We start from the raw sequence: 25,652 nt of genomic DNA on the forward strand, positions 1-25,652 counted from the left end.
ATATTATATATATATGTATATATATAATATATATGTATATATATATGACTTCTTAGCCTTGAAACAGAACCTGACAATGTGAAAGAAGATGGGGAATAAACACTAGAATCATTTGCTTGTTTTTAAGTACAACACCAACTTCCATGTCTTCAGCCATCTAAATTTTGGTTTAAATCCAATTTAATATGAAAGTGAATAATAAACATCTAGATCTAACATATTTTCCCTACTTCTTTTTACTTTCTGGTCTTCTCCTCTTAGTTAAATAGACATTACAAAGTGTCCGTGGTCCACTTTTTTTCACAAGTAAGCAACTTTCATTCGTCAAACTGTTTTTCAGGATCAAGCTTTGTGGGAGAAACTGGAGATTCTAATAAGATATCACTGCTTCCTTTGAGGAGTAGAGGGAGCTGGAGGAAATCTCAATTTGCTTCACCTAAATGTTTGGGCTGACACTGGTCTTTCAGATTGTCTGAAGGACCTGTCACTTGACATTAGATCTTTTCTTCTTGAGAACGTTTCTCATATTTATATTTGAGAGGGTTTTATGTATGCGTTTGTGTTAGGGGCCAGTGATGATACTGTGAGTTAAAAGTTCTGAAAGTTAAATATATGACAAATTATCTGGCTTTCTAAGGCTTTTTAAAAACACAAATCCCTATCCTTGGTTTGGTTACCTACTGAATTAGATTCTCCATATTTGGGGTTTAGGAGATTCTGATACAAATGAGAATCTGTACCATAGATGAGATTTTCATCAGTCAGCTTGGAATCAGGTAAAGACTGGGTGAGTCCTACTGAATCTATATTTTAACATTTTTAAGAATTATGTGTAAAAGATATTAACAGCCTGAAATGGGGAATTATTGTCCAAATGTGAACACATCACATCAGTTTTGCTCTTTTGGTCCTATGCAAGGTCACAAATTCCCATCATGCATAATATAGTGAATGGATTTCTTATTTTAATATATTGCTATAGGAATTTCTGGGAGATGCATAAAGGTGCATAAAGACAGACTAGATTTTCTAGTGAATAAACATATATAATCTGATTATAAAATTTTACAAAATCAATCTGAGCATATGTTATGTAAATGCATGCAATGTGTGTTTAATCAAAGTATCCCAGGAATGTATCCACATACAGCTGGAAAATCTTAGATTATAAACAAATTTTTCTACCCGCCCCAATGAAATGCTAAAGCCCCCAAAAGGATACAGGCAGATTAAATGTAAATTTGTACCTCCTTCTGGGATTTCTCAAATTTATAATCATGTGTCCTCAGAAAGCTCATCTTTGGTCCATAGAAGCCTTGGGATTTTCAAAGATACTACAGGTATATTGCCTGAGCCACTTGTGCTCTCCTGCTCCCAACTCCCAACTTTCCTGCCCTACAAAGCAGAGTGTATCAAGGTGGCAAAGAGGACCAGAGCCTCAGCTTCTGCCTAGCCTATATGTGGTAATCTCTGTGGGTCTTGGCTGAAAATGCTCTGGCTAACTATCACTTATGGTACTGTGGGTTTGACCATCAGCTTTTTATCCTTTTCCACTTTTTCCCTAGTTTTTCAGACTTGTTTTGTGCTGAGGTTGGCCTCTCATATCAGCCTGTATGGATCATAAACCTCTCAAATTAAAAGTAGAAAAGACCCAATGTTTCAGTCATCTATTCAGTAGTAGAAATCCTTTTGTGTGTTTGCATGTCTGAATCCTTTGTTGAAATGTTTTAAAGGAACAAATATTGTCTCCCAGACTTTTGGAGTGTAATTTTCTTCCTGCAACCTCTACATGAGGTGCCCTACAGAGGAAGGCTTCTAGATGAAGGGAAATGACCACTATGATTCACAGTTGAGTTCAACTTACATACCTCAGAGACTTGATAAAAATCTTTCTGACACTTATTTTTTATCATTAAGATGAGAAAGTGAAATCAGATAGTCTTTAAAATTATTATTTTGTGTTTATTATACTACTGTATTTAATACTTGTAATTTTATAAAATTATTTTATATTTCCTTATCAAAACTCTATCTGTTCTATTTTGACTTAGCTTCCTCATGTTTCATTTAGTTACCATGTTTTCCCTATACCTTTATTTATCTAAGTCAGAATGCTCTCCTTTCTCAAGTCTGGGTGGTTTCCATTCAAATCTCTGCAGACTGATGGTAAAAGTATCCTGAAGCAAGCATAAACATTGACCAGCACTTATAAATCCCTGGCAGCATACCAAAGTTGGTTAAAGAAATAAGATGAGTTATCTCATAGGCTTAGCTAATCTGAGAGTTATGGACCATCTCTGGATGTGAGGGCTTAATATGGAGGCAAGCTGCAGAGTGACAAATTAAAGCTGATAAGATTGCGGTTCTGTCTCATTCTCCGGTTATTCTTGTTTTGAGCAGAGTCTCTCACAAGAAACAGGAGTCATTAGGAAGATATGCTATATATTATACTTGCTTGACAAACATGTTTGAACATGGAACATGAATATTAAATACCAAAGTTATAATCACCTGCTGTCTACATTAAAATTAAGAAATCTGGGTTCATAAATACAGATTTTAATATAATTACATGGTATAACCAAATTTTTCTCTGTTAGGATTCAGCTGATATGGGGATATTTTATAGGTAAAATCAAACAAAAATACTGATGTGTGTGTTTTTTTTAATAACTCACTGAACTCCACAAGTATTATTGGCTCATTGATCTCAAAAAAGAAAATTCTCAAATGGTTTTGGAAGTAAAGAGATGATTAGCATCTTTATTGAATTTTCTCATATTTTCATTATTCTTTGCTTAATTTGTAAACCATGAAGTCCTGACAAATTCTCTGGGTGATAAATTCTAGCTCTCTGAGTTTGTAGTAAAATAAAATACCTGAAGTAGGTAAAAGGGATATAAGAGCACATTTTGGCCCAATTTTTCTTTCTTCAAATACCTGAGATCTATTTATATTTATGTATGTGTGTGTGTATATATATATATATATATATATATATATACACACACACACACACACACATATATATATGAATACAGATATCTGTGGATACAGATATCTATGGATAATTACATATAACTTCTCCTTTCTAAATACAACATAAGCCAAAATTACATTTTTTAAGGATTGAATGTTTAACAATGGCCTTTCTTTTCAAAATGATAAGCCAAGTATGTAACATTATCCTTGCTTATCATAGTGAATGTCAGAGAGAAAGTTACTGAAGAGATTAAGTTTTTTAGTTTTAAATATTGGATTAAGAAATTTTTATGTTAGAAAAAAAAACTTAGATGAATAAGTGATAATTATGTCATGAACTGGACAAAGGCTTAGTAGAGAAACCTGATGAGTACCTCTTTATCCCTAGCAGAACAGATTGGGCTATATACGTGCTGCAGCAATAAGAGAAAGCCATCCTTATATAACAGCCAAAAACAAACAAACAAACCAAAAAGAGTATCAGTGTATTTTTTCTCTTAATTTCAACTCATATATAAAGTAAGTAGTGATTGTAGAAAATTACATTTCATACACTTAGGACTACCATTCAGTACACTTAGATTAGGGACAGTAGCATGGAAATGGAATGACTCTTTTTTGGATAAGTGGCTTTTCCACAAAACTGAGCACTATGCTTTTGTTGCTCAATTCCCAGAGGCTCAATTTCTTCCCCTACATCACTTGTTTTAACAAGTGATGTTAAAAACCTCACTTTCTATGATGACTTATAATATAGAGTGTGTGTAAAGCCTCTTGTTCACTTTTGGCACATAGTTATGTTATTGATACTGGTGATGAACACCTGCCAGATGCCATCCATTGAGCTGAGTGCTTTACATGCATTATCATACTTAATCCTTTGCTCGTACCCCAAGTAAGTCTTATTCTCTTTCCCCCTTGATTCACAGAAAGATTAAATCACAAAGAACCTAAATCGCAGAACTTGACTTAGAACCCAGATTTGTTCAATCGCAAGTCTGGACTCTTAACCACCATAGAACACCCATTCCCTAGATATTCATAGTAGTCTCAAAAAATTACTACTACTACTACTACTACTACTAACTGCTACTAATATTCTCATTTTATTTCAAAAAATAGTAGAGGATTGAGTGTGCAGACTCTGGAGAGTGAAGGGGAGAAATTAAACACACCTCCAACCAACGTAGTCCTTAGTCATTATTAATTTACCAAATAACTTCTCAGATGGAAAGATTATATGTTTTCCAACCTTAATAAGAGTGGTCAAAGTAAAAGCAGATCACTTTCATGTTTGTGTTAGTATATTTTCTCTCATGTGGTTGGATTTGGATGAAATTCAGAGCCTGACTTAAGTACAATGTGAACTGGTTATAAAGCCCCATATAGATGCAGCCATTTATTACTGATAGAGTGTTGACCAAATTTTTATATATATTGGCTGCCTTATTCAGAGTCTGGAGTAAAACCACCTCATATGGCCTATATTCTAAAGTGGTACCACTTTCTAGGATGATTGGTGGGGCTTTTAGCAAATCCTGAAGGCTACCTGATTCATAGGAACTACCTCAGAAAACTCTAGTAAACTTGAAACAAGATGTAATGATCACTAAAAGATATGGGGTGTATAACTGGCCCTTATAAAAAAAGCATACATTCTAGATTTAAGGATTTGTGGCAACAGTTTAGGTCATTATTCAGGAGGTCTATGCTGAATAGTTAATTTGCCTCTAGTTCTCTGAAACCATTTGTGGTTTGGCCTGTTTTTTCTCTCTAGTGAATATTCCTGTTGTTACTATCTATAGACAGCTCATGATTTAGTACCTCCTGCCTCTTAAATGGTGAGTAGTTATTGAAAAGATGTGCTAAAGGCATATATGCTTCTAAGGTTTCTTCCTGGTGTAAGAAAGACTGAAAGAATTTGAAAAGCTGCAAGACAATGGACAGTATATATTAACAGGAAAAAAAAAAAAGATTTCCCACAAAATAGTCCATTAAGAAGGAGTTCAAAAGTAGATACATGTATAAAAAATTAAAAAGCTCATTTTAGTATGTACTATTCTTCAAGAACACCTGAATCATGGTTAATACTGTACTATTTTGCTGCTTTCTTGAGATTTGGTTTAGTGTTCCCATTCCTAGCATGAAATGATGAGAATGAAATGAAGTAATATAAGGGTATAACAGACCCTGGCAAGGGATAGGATATAAGGAATTCTGCTAAAGAGTGAAGGGATGGTGTGGTTTTACTGAACTCTGTAGTTTCAGAAACAAGATAGTTAAAGCATATGTGGCAAAAGGTGTGACTATTTCCTACTCTGCGTATTTCTCTCTCCCCTTATTAATGACTTGGGAGTGGTAGTACCTCCTCTGAGGTATATTGATGAGTAATTTTAAAAGGGACAGAAGGGTTAAGAGGACAAAGTGATGGCAAGATCTGTTTCACAAATGTTAACTGAACATTTATATTTGCGTTCTATCTTGTTTGAAGAAAATCTGTTTCCCTTTTTCCTCTCTTTTAGGGATTCTAGGTAGATTACATTTTTCAAGTTCTCTTGCAGTTAAATGCATCCATGGAAATGAGTTTTAGCCATTGGATTGGGAGTGGAAATGATGAATGATATAGAGTTCTCCCTGAAAACTTCCTGTGTGAGATCCTCCCTGCTCTTTACCCATCTACCCCAACAGAGATTTCAAATGATGCAAAGGAAGGCAGAGCCACAGGATCTGGAATATCTGAGTTACTACCTAGAGAATAACTGCCAACATTAGCAACATCACCTTAGACTTCTGTGTGAACTGTATTTTTCTAATCTAATGATACTTTGAAGTTTCTTTATTAGCATTTAGACTATCCTGATTAATATAATCAAGTACAGATAAATCAAACCCCTTTGAAATCCCATAAGTGATAAATAGCTTATAGTTCTTGGAAATGTGTGTTTACTATAAATGAAAATTACATGCCTTCCTAAATTCCATTAAGTGTATCCAGTGACCTGAACTCCTAACTACAGATACCTAATTCTAATTTAAGATGCATGGGAACATTAGGAATGGGATCTAGTGACAGTCCAATACAAAAGTTATATAAAGCAACAGGTAATAATTGCTCATTTATAGTATGCCAGGCCCTATACAGGTTCTCTACATATGAACTTATTTTTAGCGTTCCAGTAACCCTATGAAATAAGTATTTTTGTCTCCCTATTGCAGATGTGAAAACTAACTTTTCAGAAATTAGGTAATTTGAATAAAGTTAGGCAATTAGTAAATGGAGTGTGCTGGACACAAAGCTGGTTCAGCATGGCAGTTAGGAATACCATTACTTAAGGGCTGTAAGGGCCTTCATCTCTACAGAATTCATCTCTACTATGCCAAATCTCAGAGCTGTTTGCTCCTGAAAGACATTTAGGGAAACATATGGGGGCTCAGTTTTCAGAGCCAGATTACTCAGACTTCTCTGTTGAAGGAAAGGTGTAGTTATAAGTGACAGAGATCATGAACAAGCATAGGAAGAAAGCTCACCTAGGGAACCAGAAGAAAGTCCTCCAAAGAGATGTTTAAGCTATTCTATGGTGGGAGGAGTTTGAGAATTCCCAAACTCTTAAATTGGCATTGCAGAAAAATCTTAATCTAGTTTTTTTTTTTTTAAGCTAATCTAGAATCACAGTGTTGGCTGAAGGCACACTGTTTAACTGGGCAGCTTGTGAATTGGTAAATAATGCTTTGGTGCAGTACAGTGGCTTGTCTTCATTAAAGAGTGGTCAGAAATTGTATAAACTTACCCCCAAATAATAATAATATGAGAATATTGCAAAGCCTGAGGTGCTTAAGAGGATTTATACAGTAACTGGTACATTTTTCTTTTGTATTGCCTTGAAATTATGCCAGTGTTCCCAAAAGAAAAAGAACAAAATATGCAGTGTGATGTTATTAGTTGTGATTTTATGTTCTCTGAGAACCCCTTTCTGTAGAAGGATCATAGCTCTCTTTATCATTTGCATGGTTCTTATAGGGACTTGATTAAGGTAGTCACTGGGAAAATGCCCTACTTTGGGACATCACCCTGTCTATTCTTTGATTTCCTGTATCATCTCTGAACCATGGCTTAAAAATATGTATTAAGGGCAAGTGCTTGAGGGAATTGGGGGGGGGGTGGTGCTTCTGTGTCTTTATCATAGTAGAGCTGTGAACATTACAAATTAAAGACAAAGTCAAGGCCAAAGTATCCTGGGCCTTGATTCAAGATATGGGAATAAATGAGAAGGGAAAAAAAATAGAGCTCACAGAATACACTGGCTGCCTCTCACAAACTTTATTTAACACAAAGAAAAAAACAAGAAAAGGACACTCCTGAGTAAACACAAGCTCAACATCTCTCTTTTTTGTCTTAGGGACATGTTCATAATGGTTTGTTTAGGAAACCAAGTGAGGTAAGAAATCTTCCAGAGATGATGGTTCCTAGATTTTCTTCCTTCTCCTTAGAAAGGCCAGGCATTTCCTAGAAACGTCTTGTGATGGTATGCCGGCCTCCATCTACAAATGTCAAATAGGAGCCTTGTAAATTTGTAGATCCTACTGATCTCTCAGCCTCTATCTATTGACCTGGGTTAAAGTAGACTGTAGTGACATACCAGAGAAATATCAGGAACTTGTATGTTCAGTGTGAGATGGTACTTCTTCCCTCCTTTAGGTATTCATCAGCAAGAGTTAAGTAAGAGCCCCAGAACCCCTGGTAAGATCACCAATCTTTCTGCTCACAGTACTCATAGACTTTCCACTTCTGTGTGCCTTAGAACCATCAGGACTTTTTTCATCATTGTCTTTATTTATGTTTTTGTGAGTCATCAAAAGCCCAAATGTCCCTGGTCATCCTTCATCTTTTATTTATTTTTTTTTTGTTTTTTTTTATCCTTCATCTTTTAGATACTAATTACCATAATTTCTGTATATTCCCTTCCCAGTTCCTGAAACCCATCCACTGTACTCTCTGGAATTTCAAGTCCATTATTAACAAAATTCCATAGATCCTCAAATTCTTCTTTGACTGTTCCCTTACTATCTGGCTGTGAGTGAAAATTCAGTCTCCCTTGAAGAGGGTACTTCCCTGTAGTTGTCACAAGTAATAGATTTTTCTCCTCTCAAGCCCTGACATGGGTCAGTGGTCTTCTTTGCCTCTCATTCCTGATTCCAGACAGTTCTTCCTCTTTTCAACCTCTCTCCACTCAGCTTTGAATATTTTTTTTTGCAACACACTCTACTAATCCTCCTTGTTTCTTTCACTTATCATCCCTTCAGTCATTTCCCCTTATCTCTTGAAGATTCATTGTCACTCTCTCCAAGACTACTCTGTCATAATTCTTGGTGGGCTTCTCAGATGGTTCTTCTAACACCCTGGTCTCTTAGGACACTTTACCTTGTTCACTCTGTTTGAGCTGTGCTGGCATTCATTCTGGTGTTTGAACATGTCAGACATGTTTCTAGTTGACCCCTGCCCTTAATGTTGTTCCTGCCTGGAATACTTTCCCCAGGTATTCACAAGTGTTCCTTACCTCAGATCTTACTAAAATGATACCTTCTGTTGGTGTTTTTTATGACTGACTCAAATTAATCACCCTTCCACCTTACTACCTAAACTCCTCCCTGCATCACCTTTCTCCACATTATATACTATACATTTTGTGTATTTGTTTATTATCTAATTCTCTTTCAGAATTTCAGCTCCTAAAGGACAAGTATTTTTGTATATTTGGCTCATTGCTAAATACTCAGCATTTGTAATTATGCCTGCCACATATTAGTCACCCAGATATATGCTGAATGAATAAACAGTCCTGTACTTGTAAAATGACATCACCTAGGTTTGATGTATGGGTTTTGATGTATGGGTTTTGAGACATCACATTCTTCCTGCACAGTCACTTGGTTAAATCCCTGCATGACAGCATAGAACTCATGTATGCTCACCTAATGTCTTTCCCTGAGCAGGCCAGGACATGGCTTACCACACAGACTCTATGGAGAAAATGATTGAATTATTAGTTATTAGTTTCCTGGGGCTGGCATACCAGATACAACAAACTGAATGGCTTAAACAACAGAAATTTACTGCCTGGCAATTCTGAAGGCTAGAAATCCAAGATGAAGGTAACAGCAGGATTCATTCCTTCTGAGGGCTGTGAGCAAGAATTTGTTGTGTGTGTTTCCTCTAGCTTGCACTGGTTTGCTGAGACCCTGTGACATTCTGTGGTATGTAGAAGCATCACACTAATGACTGCCTTTGTCTTCATGTGACATACTTCCTGTGTGCGTATCTCTCTCCACACTTTCCTTTTTATAAAGGCATCAGTTATATTGTTTTAGGGCCCATCCTAATGACATCATTTTAACTTGATTACCTCAGTAAAGACCTTATCTCCAAATAAGGTCACATTCTGAGATACTGGGAGTTAGGACTTCAACATATGAATTTTGGGAGGATACAATTCAACCCTTAACAGAGTTTATATCCCTAATATGGAATAGCATGCTACCAGAGGGGATAAGTGTTTAATCATACAGAAAGTCTCAGAGAAAGCAAGTAACTTAATGATAAAAAAGAATTCTCTGAGTATAGACTCCGTGACTGCTTCACCTATACATGTTATTTTAAACTCTTGAAAAATTAGAGCTATAATAAAGATCATTAGGGTACAGAATAATTAGCAAGAAACTCAGGTCAAGATAGTATAATTTCATTGATTTCAAAATTAATTCATCACAGTGGAATCAATTTATATACAGAAAAATAATTGGAATATTTTAATCCAACTTAACACAATTTCAGGAGAAGTCTTGAGAGAGAAAGCAACAGATGTCAGCCTGACCAGGCTGACAGAAGTGAAAGCTCCCAGGAGATACTTCTGAAATGGTGGGTAATGAATGGCATGCTCATTTTGTCCAAAGGCACAGACTTTTATTCCTTCAAACAAATCCAAATATAGGGCTGAGTTTTTTTTTCAAGGCTGAAAACATATAACAGCTGCTGTTCCCTCTGAAGTGGTAGAGGAATGGCTTCTTAGAGCTGCGAGTATGTTTTAGCAAAAGCCTAAATATAACAGTGAATATAAAATAAAGTTCACATCATTCACATAACATGATGCTCAATAAGGTGAACAGAATTTTTATGGTAGGGAAAAATGAATTCTGATTTTTTTCATGATTAGATGATAATGATCATGCATTTATAGAGCTAGTATTAATTATGTGCTTTCTGTATATTGGATACAAGTTATTGTCAGATGAGTAAGACACAATTCCTGAACTCAAACTGCTCAAATCTAATGAGAGAGTCAAGAAAATTATCCTTTTAATACACTGAAATAAGTGATGTAGAGTATTCTGGAAATAGAAGAGAGAAGCACCTTCCTTACCTTACCCTGGAAGGATCAGGAAATACATCTAGAATGCCTGATTTAATCTGAGGAATGCCTTACTTGCAAGAGGAGGGTAGGCAGGGAATTTCAGGTAGCAGAAAAAGCAAGAGTCACAGAGACATGAGGTAGGATACTGGGTAGAAAGGACTGTGAATAATTCATTATGGCTGGAATTTATTTTAATTTCAAACTTTATTCTAGAAACTACAGGAAGCCATTACATATTTTAAGGCAGGAGAAAGATATGTTCATATTTCCATTTTAGAAAAAGTTTACTTTGGCACCAATGTGGAAAATGAGTTGGATGGAAGTGAAAAAATAATCAGGAAGATAAAAAGCAGAGTAATCTGTTTTGCAATTATTTTGACTATGAGCTCATTTTATAAAATGATAAAAGTAGAAAGGAAGATATTGTTGAGATTTGCAGAAGATCAAAACAACAGGACCTGGAGAGAGTGAATTAAGTGAGAAATAGGAAGAAGATGATTCCATTGTTGTAGCTGAGGTCTTCATTGAGGATCTGCTGAGTTTGTTGTGTCTGTGCTGCATCCAGTTAAAAATATCTAATGACCATTGGATAGGTAAGTCTGAAATATAGGACAGAGACCAAGGGTGGAGATACAGACTTGAGATCCTTGTTCATAAGGCTGTGGTTGACCTCACCCAAGAGGACAAAACCACCTACATTTAGAATAAAAAAGGGGAAAGAACATATTTTGGGTTTTTCCCCTCCTTCTTAAAGACCAAAAATAAATAGGTAAAGCATAAAACCAAAAAGAACAGTATTAGGAACAACCTGTTACCAGAAGGAAAGAATGTTTAATGAAATTGAATGTTTTAGGAAAGGCCAGTAACAATGATGGACATGTTCCTAGAGATAGACATATGGGAGATCATTGAAAACCCTGGTAAATGAAGTTTTCTCGAAACATATCTTAAGGTAATTGAATGCAGTTAATGCATTAATGCATTACTGCAGTTAATGCAGTGCTGATGTTTAATTAATGTCTGTGATATTGAAATTAAAAAAAAATCACTCAATTCTCTCAGAGCTTATGTTCTAATATGGATGAACTAGAGGCACAAGGAAGTGTAAAAGGGAAAAAATTTACGTATATATCTGCAAGAGAAGAAAACTTGTTTTGTTTGTATTTTAATTTTTATTTCAATAGTTCTTACTATATTTTATGGATTACAAAATAGTAGGGGGAGAGGAAGGATAAGAAGAGACAGATTATGATGTGTATTGATGAAGCTGTAGTAGGAGAGTGGATATGTGTCATCAGATACAGATAGAACTTGCCAGCAAAAATTTCAGGCGATTCCTCATCTTCTGTAATCTATTTTCTATTCATATTTTCTCTTTTTCTTTATCTTCTCACCCTTGGCTTTTTCTCTTCTCTGACAGCTTCATCAATAAAGGAAAAAAGCTAGATTAGTGGGAACACAATGCAATATAGCAGTTTGGGTAAAGCCAACTTTCCACTGTACAGGCAATATGGATACATATAAGGAGTCTCACTGGGTTCTACAATCTATGAATTTTAATGAAAACATTCTTGGCAAATCACTGACAAAATCTTACAGAGTGAATTTACCCAAGTGTTTAAATTTACATGTAACTATTCATCTCCATGAACACTAATGAACTTCATAATGTTGGGGCCATTGTGAAAGATGGTTAAAAACCAAAAATCTATAAGACATGTGCTGTCCTGGAAAAGTTTATAGATACTGAGATGTTTTTACACTAATCTCAGTTTCCAGGGAAAATAGTTCCAGTGTTAAACATGTTAAAATGATAGCTTATATTAAGTCAATGTAGATGTCTTTTATGGAATTGCTGTCACAAGAGCTGTGAAATCTCTTTTGCCATTACATCATCACACTGGAATATCCTCGATCCACATTCTCCCTTGCCCACTTGATGCAGGCTCAGATCCATAAAGTCCACCTACCTCTGGCTACTTGTTGGTTGCTGGCATTGAGTTGTATTTGAGTGTGATAGTAGAAGCATGTCTTGACAATTTCTCTTTATTTGCTCCTACATCCTGAGGCTCTCACCTCCATTTCTACCTTAAACTTCCAAGTCTTTGTTGATGATAAAAGGAGACAGCTGAGAACAGACCAGTTTTTCTATAATGGTAGAAAATCTTACTTTGGGGCTCTCACACCTCTAAATTCACTATTGTCACCTAAGTAAACTTTTTTTGTCTTTTCCTACAGATAAAGGTAAAAGAAGAAAGTGGTAGAAGCCATGTTAAAGAAAAAAGGGGGAATCAAAGACAGGGTATCTTGTTTTTTCCTGAATTACTCCTAGTTCAGCCCTATTATCCCAGCATAATTACATAGTAACATCCGCTTTCATTCTCCAGTGTTTCCCACTTTGGACAACAAATTATATGGTAACATTAATTAAAGTTCTGTTCCAAGAGCCAAATAATTATCAAGAGATTAAATGAGACACTCAAGAATATAGTGAAAAAATAGTAGAATCTATTAATAATTGACATTAATAAATAGTAGGAACAACTTTTTTCCTTTTGATATTTTATTGCCAATCTACTTTAAAAAAAGCTTGTTATGGAAAGTTTCAAATATATGTAAATAAATAGAACACTGTAATAAACCCATGTACTCCTATGAAACTTCAATAATCATTAATTTACAGCTAAATCATATATATTCTATAATCGATCCATTCTTCCATGTGATTTTTTTCTATAAACTTCATTCTTTAAAACAGGTTTAGATGTATGAAAAAATTACTAAGATAGTACAGACAGCTCCCATAGACCCCACACACAATTTCTCCAATTTTTAAAATTTTATAATAGCCAAATAATGTTATTAACAAACCAATACTATTAACCTTTTTACTAACTGAAGTCTATACTTTATTCACATTTTCTTAGTTTTTACCTATTGTTTTTCTTTCCAAGACTCCCTCCAGGATACCACATTACATTTAATAATCATATCTCTCTGGGCTGCTCTTGTTTGTGACAGTTTTTACAGTTTATTTGTTTTTGATGAAATTGAGCGTTTGGAGTACTGGTCAGGTATTTTGTAGATTGTCTATTGGATTTTTATGATGTGTTTCTCATTATTATACTAAGGTTATAAGTTTTGGGGAGGAACACCACAGCGTAAAATGTCATTTTCATTACACCATGTTAAGGGAGCATGCTATTGAACATGACTTATCATTGTGGTGTTACCTTCATTACCTAGGTAGGATAGTGTTTTTCAGGTTTCATTGCTATGAGGCTACTCATTTGTTTTTCCTCTTTACATATTCTCTTTGAAATGAAGCCATTATATACAGCCCACATTTAAGCAGTGAGAAGTTATGCTCTCGAAAGCGTAACATATGTGACATAACATAGCATGGCATAACGTAACATCCTTGAAGGCAATGGGTCTACATAAGTGATTTGTCATTCTTCTGTATGAGAAATGTGTCTTATCTTCATCATTTATTTAATTTATATCAATATAAACCCATGGGTATTTATTTTATACTTTAGGTGACAATCCAATACAACTTAATTTTGTTGCTCACATTGTTATTGGTTTGGCTATTGGGAACACTTTCGATTGACTCCCATGTCTTTAACATATGTCCATCACTTCTTTACTTTCTCAGACTACAGGATGCTTTCAACTTACCTTGTGTATTTCCTACCCAGATCCTAGAATTAGGTTTTTCTCAAAATGGCTGTAGTCCTTTCATTGGAGAATAGAAATAGAAACCAAGATATGACATTAGGTGTGCTCATTGCTGTTGGAGTGTCATTGGTTCTAGGACCTCTCAGATGGCAGAGCAAGGACTAAACTGTGTATATATACATATCTACAAATATTTCCATAGGTAATAATATGTATCTATGTTAAACTATATGAATTCATATGGATAACTTCAACTCTAATCCACTACAACATAGATTATTCTAGCCTCCTTCCCTTTCTTATCTGAAAATTCTTACTTTAACAATGAGAAGTCTAACTCCCATATCTGCCATCCTTTTACTTAATTGTTTAATTCAAATACATATAGGACAGTATTAGAATTGTTAACTTATGCCTGCATGGGAATCAACTTTACCAACTGAAGTACATGTATATTATGTAATGTACAAGCAGTTTCTTTTGCTTTTATTCTTACAGACTCCACTCATTTACAAAATTAGTTTGTTCAACACCTTTCTTCCCAATTCTGTTAAATGAAGTTGTTTCAGACATTTATAACACAGTTAGATTATTTCATCACTCTATATCCCATCCTGGAATCCACTGACTTCTGAAACATTTTTTTAAATTGTCAAACAGTACGTTTCCTTGCTTGTGCTATAAAGTTCTGCAGGTTTCATGTGTGCATAAAAGTCATAACATGTGCATTAAAATATCAGACAGAATAGTTTCATCATCCTAAAAAATCCCCTGTGCCTCATCTATTCAACCCTCACCATCTGAACCCCTTAAAACCCTCGTTACTAATGATTATTTTATTTTCTATAATTTTGCCTTTCCCAGAATGTCATACAACTTGAATTATACAATATGTATGTATCCTTCTGAGAATGTCTTCTTTCACTTATAAATATGCACTTAAATTTCCATCTATATTTTTTATGACTTCGTTGCTCACTTTTTTAAATCACTTTTTAAAATCACTGAATAGTATTCCATTATATGAATGTATCATAGTTTAAGTATACATTTACCTATTAAAGTCCATCTTAGTTGCTTTGAAGTTTGGGCAATCATCAGTAAAGCTTCTCTGAACTCACATGCAGTTTTTGGCACGGACGTAAGTTTTCAGGTTAGTTGAGATAATACCTAAGAGCACAATACTGTATAGTAAGGCTATGTTTATCTTTGTAAAAAACTGGCAAACTTCCAAAGTGGCTGTACTGTTTCACACTTTAAACAGCCATAAGTGAGAGTCCTATTGCTCTTCATTCTTATCAGCAATGGATTTTATCTTTTTAATTTTATTTCAGACATTCTAAGAGGTATGTAGTGGTATATCATTGCTTTAATTTGCAATTCTTTAATGCCACATGATGTTGAGCATCTGTTCATATGCATATTCATCAATTCTATATATTATCTTCTTGGGTGAATTGTCTCCCTGTATATTTTACCTATTTTTATTGAGGTTTGTTTCCTTATTGTTGAATTTCAAGAGTTCTTTATATATTTTGGAAATATATCCTTTATTATATATGTTTCCAAATATCTTATGCCGAAATTTTTTTGCATGTATCTTGTCTTTTTGTTCTCTTAATAGTGTCTTTCACAAAACAGAACTCCAAAAATTTTGCTTAAGTCTAACATCAATTTTTCTTCTGTGTATTTTGCTTTTGATGTTCTATCTAAAAACTCAGCATCCAGCCAAGGTCACTTAGATTCTTTTCTATATTTTCTTCTAGAAGTTTAATAATTTTGTGCTTACATTTAGCTATATGTTGTATTTTGAATTAATTTTTTATGGAAGGTATAAGGTTTAAGTTTAGGTTATTTTTTTTAACATGTGGATGCCTAATTGTTCCATCATCCTTTATTAAAAAGATAATCTTTTCTCCATTGAATTGCCTTTGCTCTTTTATGAAGGATCAGTTTGCTCTATTTGTGTGGGTTTATTTCTAGTTTTTTTAAAAAAATGTCCATTTATCTTTGTGTCCAGTGTTTCACCAATACTATACTGTCTTGACTACTCCAGGTGTGTAGCCATTTTTGAAATCAGGTGGTATAAATTCTCCATTTTTTCCCCTCAATACTGTGCTGATTACTCTAGGTCTTTTACTTTTCCATATGAATTTTAGAAGCAGTTTGTCAGTATCTCCAAAATAGCTTGTTATGATTTTAATCATGATTGTGTTCAATCTAATCAAATTGGAAAGACTAAACAACTTTACAATACTGTCTTTCAGTCCATGAACATGGAATAGCATGTCATTTCTTTAGATTTTCTTTGATTTTCACAGTATTCTTGATTTTTAGCATATAGATCCTATACATATTTTGTTATATTTGTGCCTACATATTTTTTGTTGTTTTGTAAATGACATTACGTTCTTTGCTAGTATATAGAAAAAAAACATTTGTATAGTAACTTTGTATATAGTGACTTTATTATACTTATTATTCCAAGAACTTTTTGTTGATATTTTGGAATTTTCTACAGAGATAGTCATGCCCCTTTTGAATAAAGTTATATTTCAGGGAGCCTGGGTGGCTCAGTCAGTTGAGGTCCGACTTTGGCTCAGGTCATGATCTCACGGTCTGCAAGTTTGAGCCCCGAGTCAGCTCTGTGCTGACATCTCAGAGCCTGGAGCCTGCTTTGGATTCTGTGTGTCCTTCTCTCTCTGCCCCTCCTCCACTCATGCTCTGTTTCTCTCTCTGTCAAAAATAAGTAAACATTAATAAAACTTAAAAAGAGACAGTTATATTTCTTCCTTTCCCTTTCCTGCCTTAGTATTATAAGTAGAACTTCCAATATAATGTTGAATAGAAGTAATGAGAGAAGACATCTTTGCCCTGTTCCAATCTTAAGTGGAAAGCATCTAGTTTTTTTTTTTATTTTTTTTACCATTAAGTATAATATTGTCTGTAGATCCCACATTATTTTTAACTGATACTTTAAAAATGTTTGAGAATATCTAAGATTGTTGTGATATTATTTTATTTTTTATATCTTCCACATCTTGTTCCTACCAATAAACCACTTAATTAGTACCCTCCAAGAACTATAAGTTTGTTTTAAAGATAGGATAGGATAGGATAGGATAGGATAGGATAGGATAGGATAGGAAAGAATATAAAGATTTTCTACATAACACTAATAATAAATAACATCTGATCAGAATCACTAAGCTCAAGCTGGTAAGACACTCTCTGGGGCCAAATTAAGAAGAAAAAGGAGGATTTAAGTTTGTTTCTTGTTTGGGAGCATCTGCCTGGAAATACCTGTTCACCTCATTCCTTTGGAACTATAGGCCATTCTTTAGAGTACCTTTTTGTAATTCTGTACCTAGGAAACATTGTTAGTATTTAGTAGGTCAGTCATTAGTGGTTGAGGGAGTTTGCCCATTACACAGGAAATGAGAAACTAGGAAAAGGGAGTTTTAACTGTCATTACCTGGAAGGTGTGTTTCTCAAATTCCAAACTGGAATTCTGAATGAATCCCACCATAGTAACTATCTATATTTAGTAGTTATTTTCACTAAAACTCTTGTTAGGATACTGTTCTATCTATTTCAGGTATTACACATTCATTCAAGAAACATCAATGAGTATGTTCTTTGTGAGAAACATTGGAAACTTATCCAGTATACATATTATCCCTTTGCATGGGCATGCTATGAATTCTCAGTAGATGCTTTCCACATCTGGTTTTGGATTCTGACTGTCTGAATCAGCTCAGCATAATTAGCAGCGTTCTCCCTTTGCAGGGACAAAGCAAAATCATTATATAAAAGGTGATTTTCAGCCCTGATGAGACTAATATCTCTGGGCTTATCTTTTCACTGTCCTGTCAAGTTATTCTGACCAATATCTTCAGTTTTCATTTTGCTTGTTAGCTGGTGTGAGAGAGATACAAGAAAATGTAATCAATTTATAAGTCATTATGCATCCTCCTGGATTGATTTACATAAGAAAAGTCTTTTCGTGGAAGAAGAGAAATAAGGAGAAATGGAGAATGCAAGAACAAAGATAGCAGAGTTTGGGGATGAAAGAAGGGGATGAGAGAGAGATAGGGGTGTGTGTGTGGGTGGGGGGGACGGGGAAGAAAGAAAGAGCAAAAAAATTGTAGAATAGCCATGATGAGTGAGACTGAGTAGAGAGAAGAGCGAAGGGGGGATTTTGCTATGTGTTAGGCAATATAACCCTTCCATTGTGCCAATTTTAGAATGTTTAATAAACATTTACATTTAAAGATTCTTTTCCCTCAACATTGAAATATTCTTTTATTGTTATTATCCCACTCAGGTAGGTTATTTAGTTACATTACTTTCCTTCTTTCTGCCTAACATCTTGTATGTAAACATTCTTTTTTTTTCAATTTTTTAAATATTTATTTTTGAGAGAGAGAGAGAGAGAGAGAGTGCGAGCTGGGGAGGTAGAGAGAGAGAGGGAGACACAGAATCCAAAGCAGGCTCCAAGCTCTGAGTTTTCAGCAAAAGCCCAATGCAGGGCTTGAACCCACAAGCCATGAGATCATGACCTGACACGAAGTTGGATGCTTAACTGACTGAGACACCCAGGCACCCCTTGCATATCATCATTCTAATCAGACTGATTGTGATTTTGATTTCAGCTTTGTCCCTATTATCAGTTGCAGGAAGCAGAAAAAATAGAAGTATTCTGGTTTCGCTCTTCCATTTTCCAGTATCCCACCAGTGCATCCCATTGACCAAGTATAGTGAGAAGCCAATGGACAAAGAAGCTAAGAAATGTAATTTGCAGAATCAATCCCCTGCAATTCAGAGCAAAGCAGGTCTATTGCTATTACAGACACTATCTGCTCATTATTGTCATGGTTATAAGCATTCTGTCCCAGATGAGGATGTAACCAAAATTTCAAATATAGGAGTCTTGAGTGCTATGCTTTTAACACCTACAGCTATAGACAGTCTGTGTATCAATGCTGAAACTACAAATGGTTCTCTGAACTTGGGTCTATCACAAAGAGCACCATTACTGCTGCTCCCCCCACAAGGACAACTTCCAGGTAAATGTACATGGCATCTACCTGGTTTCATGATTTGCACAGAAGCCAGAAAACTGGGCCGTATACTGCTTTTGCCAGTTAGTCTGCTTGTTGAAGGTACATTATCTCCAAGCAGTACCAAACAACATATTTCAGCTTCAGTATTGGAGGGTGCCTACCAGTGAGATGGGAGGATTCTGGCAGGGGCAGAATCAATGACCTGTTACTGTGTGGAGTTTTGGCCTTAATTTCAGGATACAAAGAGGAAATGACTCAATTGTGTAGATGGTGAGTTTCCCTGTGTGTGTTGAATCCGTGGTAGTGACACACATCCAACTGAGAAACTGCTGAATCCTACACTATGCTAGATTTTAAGCCATGAAAAAAAAAAAAAAACATCGTCTAAACTGTAAGATAAAAACAGTACAGGGGTGCCTGGTGGCACCCCAGTCAGTTAGGCGTCCAACTTTGGCTCAGGTTATGATCTCACACTTTGTGAGTTCGAGCCCCGTGTCGGGCTCTGTGCTGACAGCTCAGAGCCAGAAGCCTGTTTCAGTTCTGTGTGTGTGTGTGTGTGTGTGTGTGTGTGTGTGTGTGTGTGTGTCTGCCCATCCCCTGATCATTCTCTGTCTCTGTCTGTCTGTCTGTCTGTCTGTCTCTCTCTCTCAAAAATAAATAAACATTAAAAAATTAAAAAAAGAAATGGCACAGAACTGCATTCTGTATCCTCTTTCCAATCCTAACTGTGCTCTATGACATTATTCCCTTTAGTATTATATTCCTCACACAGATACGATTTTCACCTTCCAAAGTAATCAACCCAACTGATTTCCTCTGTGGAACTAGTTTTTGAGTTTCTGGGTCTTTAAAGTTTGTGATATTTGTCCACTTATTTTCTTACCTCCCTGCTAGGTAAGTAAGGTAGGTAAATAAGATTGTATTATTCAGCAACACAAAGAGACTTGTGTTTACATACTCTCCACTCATGAAGACATTAATCCATTTAACTCTCCATCACAGAAATAATACACAATCCTTTGCCGACTCTTGATTAAAGGCACCCTCATAGAGAATAGCTCTGCTTTCTCCTTGGTTCTTATCTACATTTCTCTTCAAATAACAACTATCTAAGCAAACTACTATCTGCCTAGAAAGATCATTAGGGCATTCTCTGGTGGACCAAAAGCTAGTACAGTGTCACAAACAGGGACCTAAGGAAGAATTCCTAGCAGGAGACCGTTTCTATCAGGCTTCTTGTAAAGATGTACTACTAGTGCCTCTGTTGGAGTTGAAGGGTAACATCTGGCTTCCATTTGGGTTACAAACTTTACTGATTCATTCACCCCACAATCTTCTACCATTTGCTCCAAAACTGTCTGAATAATCTATTTCTTTAACATACCACCCTTCCCCTGAATGGATAAAGAAGATGTGGTATATATATACAATGGAGTATTACTCGGCAATCAAAAAGAATGAAATCTTGCCATTTGCAACTACGTGGATGGAATTGGAGGGTATTATGCTAAGTTCAATTAGTCAGTCAGAGAAAGACAAAAATCATATGACTTTACTCATGTGAGGACTTTAAGAAACAAAATAGATGAACATAACGGAAGGGAAACAAAAATAATATAAAAACAGGGAAGGTGACAAAACAGAAAAGACTCATAAATATGGAGAACAAACTGAGGGTTGCTGGAGGGGTTATCGGAGAGGGGATGGGATAAATGGGTAAGGGGCACTAAGGAATCTACTCCTGAAATCATTGTTGCACTATATGCTAACTAATTTGGATGTAAATTTTAAAAAATAAAAATAAATAAATAAATAAATAAAATAAAATAAAAACGTACCACCCTTCCCCAACCAAGAAAGAGGCAGGAAAAGTCTCATTCCTGCACCTCAGCACTTCAAGGACTCAACTTATATTCTGTCCCTACCCTCATTCTGAATGTCCTTGCTCTGTTCAGATGCCTCTCATTTCTACCCTCTTTGTATGTTATGCTCCTTTCCCTGCTCATTCACTGTGATTTGTGTTTTTTCTGTTTTGTTTTTGTTTTGTTTTTTGGTGTGTGTGTGTCTCATTGGACATCTGGCTTGCAGATTTTATTCTGGCTTCTGTGAAACTCTTAGGCCAACTGTGACCCACTCCTGTGCACAGCCCAGACTCTGAGAAACACTGTGGTGAAGGTCAAGCCTCTAGGCCCTGCTTATGTAGGAGTTCATCCCAAGTAAGTATGGCTACATTTGGCTTATATGAACAACATGGTTTATGCCGAATATTGCTAGCTATTGAGTCAAAGATAAAGACATACATTGATCAGAGATAAAGACATACATTATTTTCTAATCTTTACTTTCTAAGTGTTCAGATTCTAAATGTTAACACACACATACACGTACAAACTTGGTGTTTCTCTAATACTTTCCCTCTACTAATCATCCTGGGATGTTAATTAAAAAAATATTGAACTTGATCTTCCTTAAAGAGCACTAAGAAAGCCCTCAAGTAGAGTTTTAATTGTCTCTGGAGTCACACAGTAGCTTTAAACAATTAATCCTCCTCCTTAAATATGAACAGTTTTCTTTTTCCTCACCAACTGGGTAAATATTTCTATAAATTCCATCCATGAACATTAGTTTAAAATCCAAAAGAAAACATCTTCTTATGAATTAAACATTTCCTTAATATAATTAGAGTTGAGCCACCATAAATATATTTCATCATCCACAATATAGTAAACTAAAACCCAAATAAATGGTGTGAGATGTACAAAGTTTCATTGCAGAATTGTGTTCCCTGTATCTTTTTCTTAAACATCACTGCCTTTATATTTTTTGCACCTCTCTCCTTCAATCACAACTATCTAATCCAGTGTTTCTAAAATTCTAATGTGACTATAAGTCACCTGGATACCTTGTTAAACTACAGATTCTGAATTATGAGGCCAAGGATAGGGCTTGAGATTCTGTATTTATAGTAGAGATGATGCTGATACTCTTTATTGCAGACCACACTTTGAGTAGCAGGTATTTAATCAACTTCTCCATATCACCTAATAAGGCATGAGAAGTATTTCTTTTCTCTCAGATGTTGGCAGCTTTTCAGGCAATAAAGCAGAAGCCAAGTAAGAGGTCCTGTCTTGTGGAATTTCAGACAGCAGCTCTGGCCTTATGGGATCTAGAGGCAGTCGCAGTAGCCGTTCTGGGCAGCCCCCTGAACTTCCTCTTCACGGTTGTAGCCAAAGCAGCAGATACTCTGATGAGTTGGTTTTGTGGTGGTGTTCTGGTAGCATTCAGATGAAGATGCTTTTGTAAGCCAGAGAGTAGATTTGAAAACAGATAGAATTAAGATATTCTAGTCATAGTACCCACTGCAGAGTTTGAACTGTTTGGGGACAGCTTACTTTCGCTTGTTTATTAGGAGAAGGTTACTAAGTGGCTTTGACATTTCCATGATATTGGAAACTTACATCCTTTGCAAATTGACACATGGTACAAAAGCAATAGCTGTTGAGCCTTGTGAGAAGTACACAAAGTATACACTTTCATAGGCGATTGTTTTCTCAAATCAAAATTGTAAACTTTTTATAAAAAATACATTTCCCCACAAGGGCCTAGGGTGAGCAGAGTGTCTATGTGAGCAATGTCTGAACTAAAATGCTGCTGCCAAAGAATCAGTGCCTGGGACCATTTCAAATCTATTCAGATTCTTTGGGTTAGACCAGTCTAACTGAATTATTAATAGAACTTAAATTCTGCTTGTATCTTTTTCTTTTCTAAAATAAAAATTATCTTTGTTTAACATGTCATTTTATCATAAATTTACAGTAGTGATAACATGATGCACACAGGCTTGAGTATCTCTCTTATTAGCATCTCTAGGAGAAGAACGGCAGAATTACATTTTCATGCAAGGCTCTAAGAAATAAAAGAATGACCTAGAAGAAGATTAAAATTGGAAATGGGCTAGATTCTGGGGCTAGATACCATCTAGAAAATGTGGTAAATCATCCATGTTTTTCACACAGCACCACTCTGCACTGTGAAATTACCTGGGTCTTTCAGCATGCTGGCTACTTCTTTGTAAGTGGTTGAGTAAATTTATCATCTCAGTGTCATATGAGCTCACTGCTGGCACCATTTCAAGAAATCTCATTATTTTTTGATGTCTATGATGGATTAAAGATGAGAATATTGCTGGCCTAAGGGTTCGTTAGTCCTGCCTGTCATATTTGTCAGCTACAAAGCAGCTCTGCCGAAGGGTTAGGAGGGCGTTTGGGATAGTGAGCCATTAAAATGCGGTTCCATTACTTACACTCAGTTAGATTGAGGAAATGGAGGGTAACAAGTGTGAGAGTTGTCCCATGGGATCCATTTTCTTTGTTACACACCCAGAAAAGAATAATCAAGATGACAGCAGAAACAGCAAGAAGCTCTCTTTACGTGGGATGGCCACATCTTGTAATTTCTCACTGTGGGTGAAAAGTGCTTATTTGGGTAACCTCACAGGCAACTCTGGGAATTCTGTGGTCTGGCTATATCCTGCATGATCAGCCCTGATTCTTATAGGGAACAGACTTTGCATGGCTCTTTGGTCTCCTGGAGGCAGAACAAGGTTGCCTGAAGTCTTCTGAGCCTAAGAACAAAGACTATCATGGCATATATTCAGTAACACACTGTGATTGGAAATATTCAAGATATTTTCAAGAATATTTTAAATCCCTAATAGCCTAACGTAAAATTACCTTTACGGTTTTAATTATTAATTAGCCACTGTGTTCACAAACACCATATAGCACAAGGTAAAGCAACTGATATCTACAATGATACTGAAAAATTGATGATCGTATTCATGGTAATGCTTTCTGAGTTTATTTCTTTTATGTTCATGTAGGAGGTAATACTTATGGTTCAGATGACCCAAGGATGTAGATACCTTTGGGGATTTCTTTCCTGAAATCCAGTATAATCATTTATTGCACCAAGTAGTCTACTAGATGATAGAGAAATAGTGGTTTTAAAAAAAAAGCTTATAATCTATTATGGTAATTGACCTTAAATCATCTTACACACAAATCCATACCATGTATTTTGTTCATTTCAAAGTATTTCTGAATTATTACTTTTTCTTTTCAAGATACTGTTTTGGGAATTCTGACTAATACATATGGTAAAAACACCACCACTCTCCTAAACCAACCAACAAACACTCATCACCTTCTTGACCTGCATAATGATTATAGTCTTTTAGGAAAGAAAGACATGTAAAGAGATCATACAATATTTTGTAATATATTTTATGAAGCTGTCACATTCGCTTCCCTTCCCTTCCCTTCTTTTCCTTTCCCTTCTTTTCCTTTCCTTTCCTTTTCCTTCTCTTCCTTTTTTCCTTCCTTCTATTTAATTATCAAACTAATTATTAGGTTGATAATACGCATCAGAGACTATGTGCCAAGTGCAGTTTGATAAGATCAATTTCTGCTTATTATGTAGCAGACACAATGAAAATTATTTTATAAGCATTAACTCAAGCAATTTTAAAAATGGTACTATTATTATTTTTATTTTATTGATAAAGAAATTGGGACTCAGAAAGATTAAATAATTTGTGCAAATTGGTGGAAATGTTGGCTTTTGAGCAAAGATCTATGTGATTTCATAGTGTATATTCTTATCCACTATATAATTATACAGGAGATCTGTGTTATATTGTGAAGTGTTTTTCAAAGAAAACACAACTTTTAGCCAAAACTGAATAAAGAGAAATTATTTCCAAAAAATGAAAATATTTATCCAAACCCTTGTCACTTAAATTCATTAACAATGTCCCAAAATCAATTAAATAACACTAATAATATATTTTAATGCCTTTTATTAAATAATAGTATAAAACAGTGTGTATATGTATGAACACGATAAGAAAACTTTAGTAAAAATATTTTTATCTTTAAAATCTTAGCTCTGGGCTTAATGGAAAATTACTGGGACCTGCTAATTTGCTGCATCAAAAACAATGGTTTTAAAAGTATAACTCAGAGAAAGTAGGACTTTGGGCAAGTAGTGGCATGTACTGGGGGAATATCCACAGTCACCTCTGTCAACTTGGCATATACATCCAGGAGGGTGGAGAGAGGAAATTTGAAGTTAGTTGAAGATCTGAAGTATCTGTCATTTCCTTAACCTTTTTTGAGACAGTGAAGCAGGATGGAAGGATTATGTTTTCCATTATCCCACTTAATATAGAGGTCACATGATATTATACATTAGCTCTCTTTAAGCCAAATTTTCAGCATAGTCATGCAACTGTGAAGTGTAATGACTTAGAGCTCTCGTCAGTGATGTTTGAGGGAACAAAATTGGAAATTATCTACATAAGCCATTGGCTCTTATGTAGTGCTTCTGAGGGAGAAAGTGAGTGGAAAGATAGATTAGGTGCTACTTCAGGAAACATAGCCTTTAATAGGGTTGAGCTGTTACTTGACACCTATGAGGACCACAGGGTCTGACTAAATGTGGCATTGGCTGT

Source organism: Acinonyx jubatus, chromosome A1 (assembly GCF_027475565.1).
Source record: "Acinonyx jubatus isolate Ajub_Pintada_27869175 chromosome A1, VMU_Ajub_asm_v1.0, whole genome shotgun sequence".
In the NCBI taxonomy this organism is placed as follows: domain Eukaryota; kingdom Metazoa; phylum Chordata; class Mammalia; order Carnivora; family Felidae; genus Acinonyx; species Acinonyx jubatus.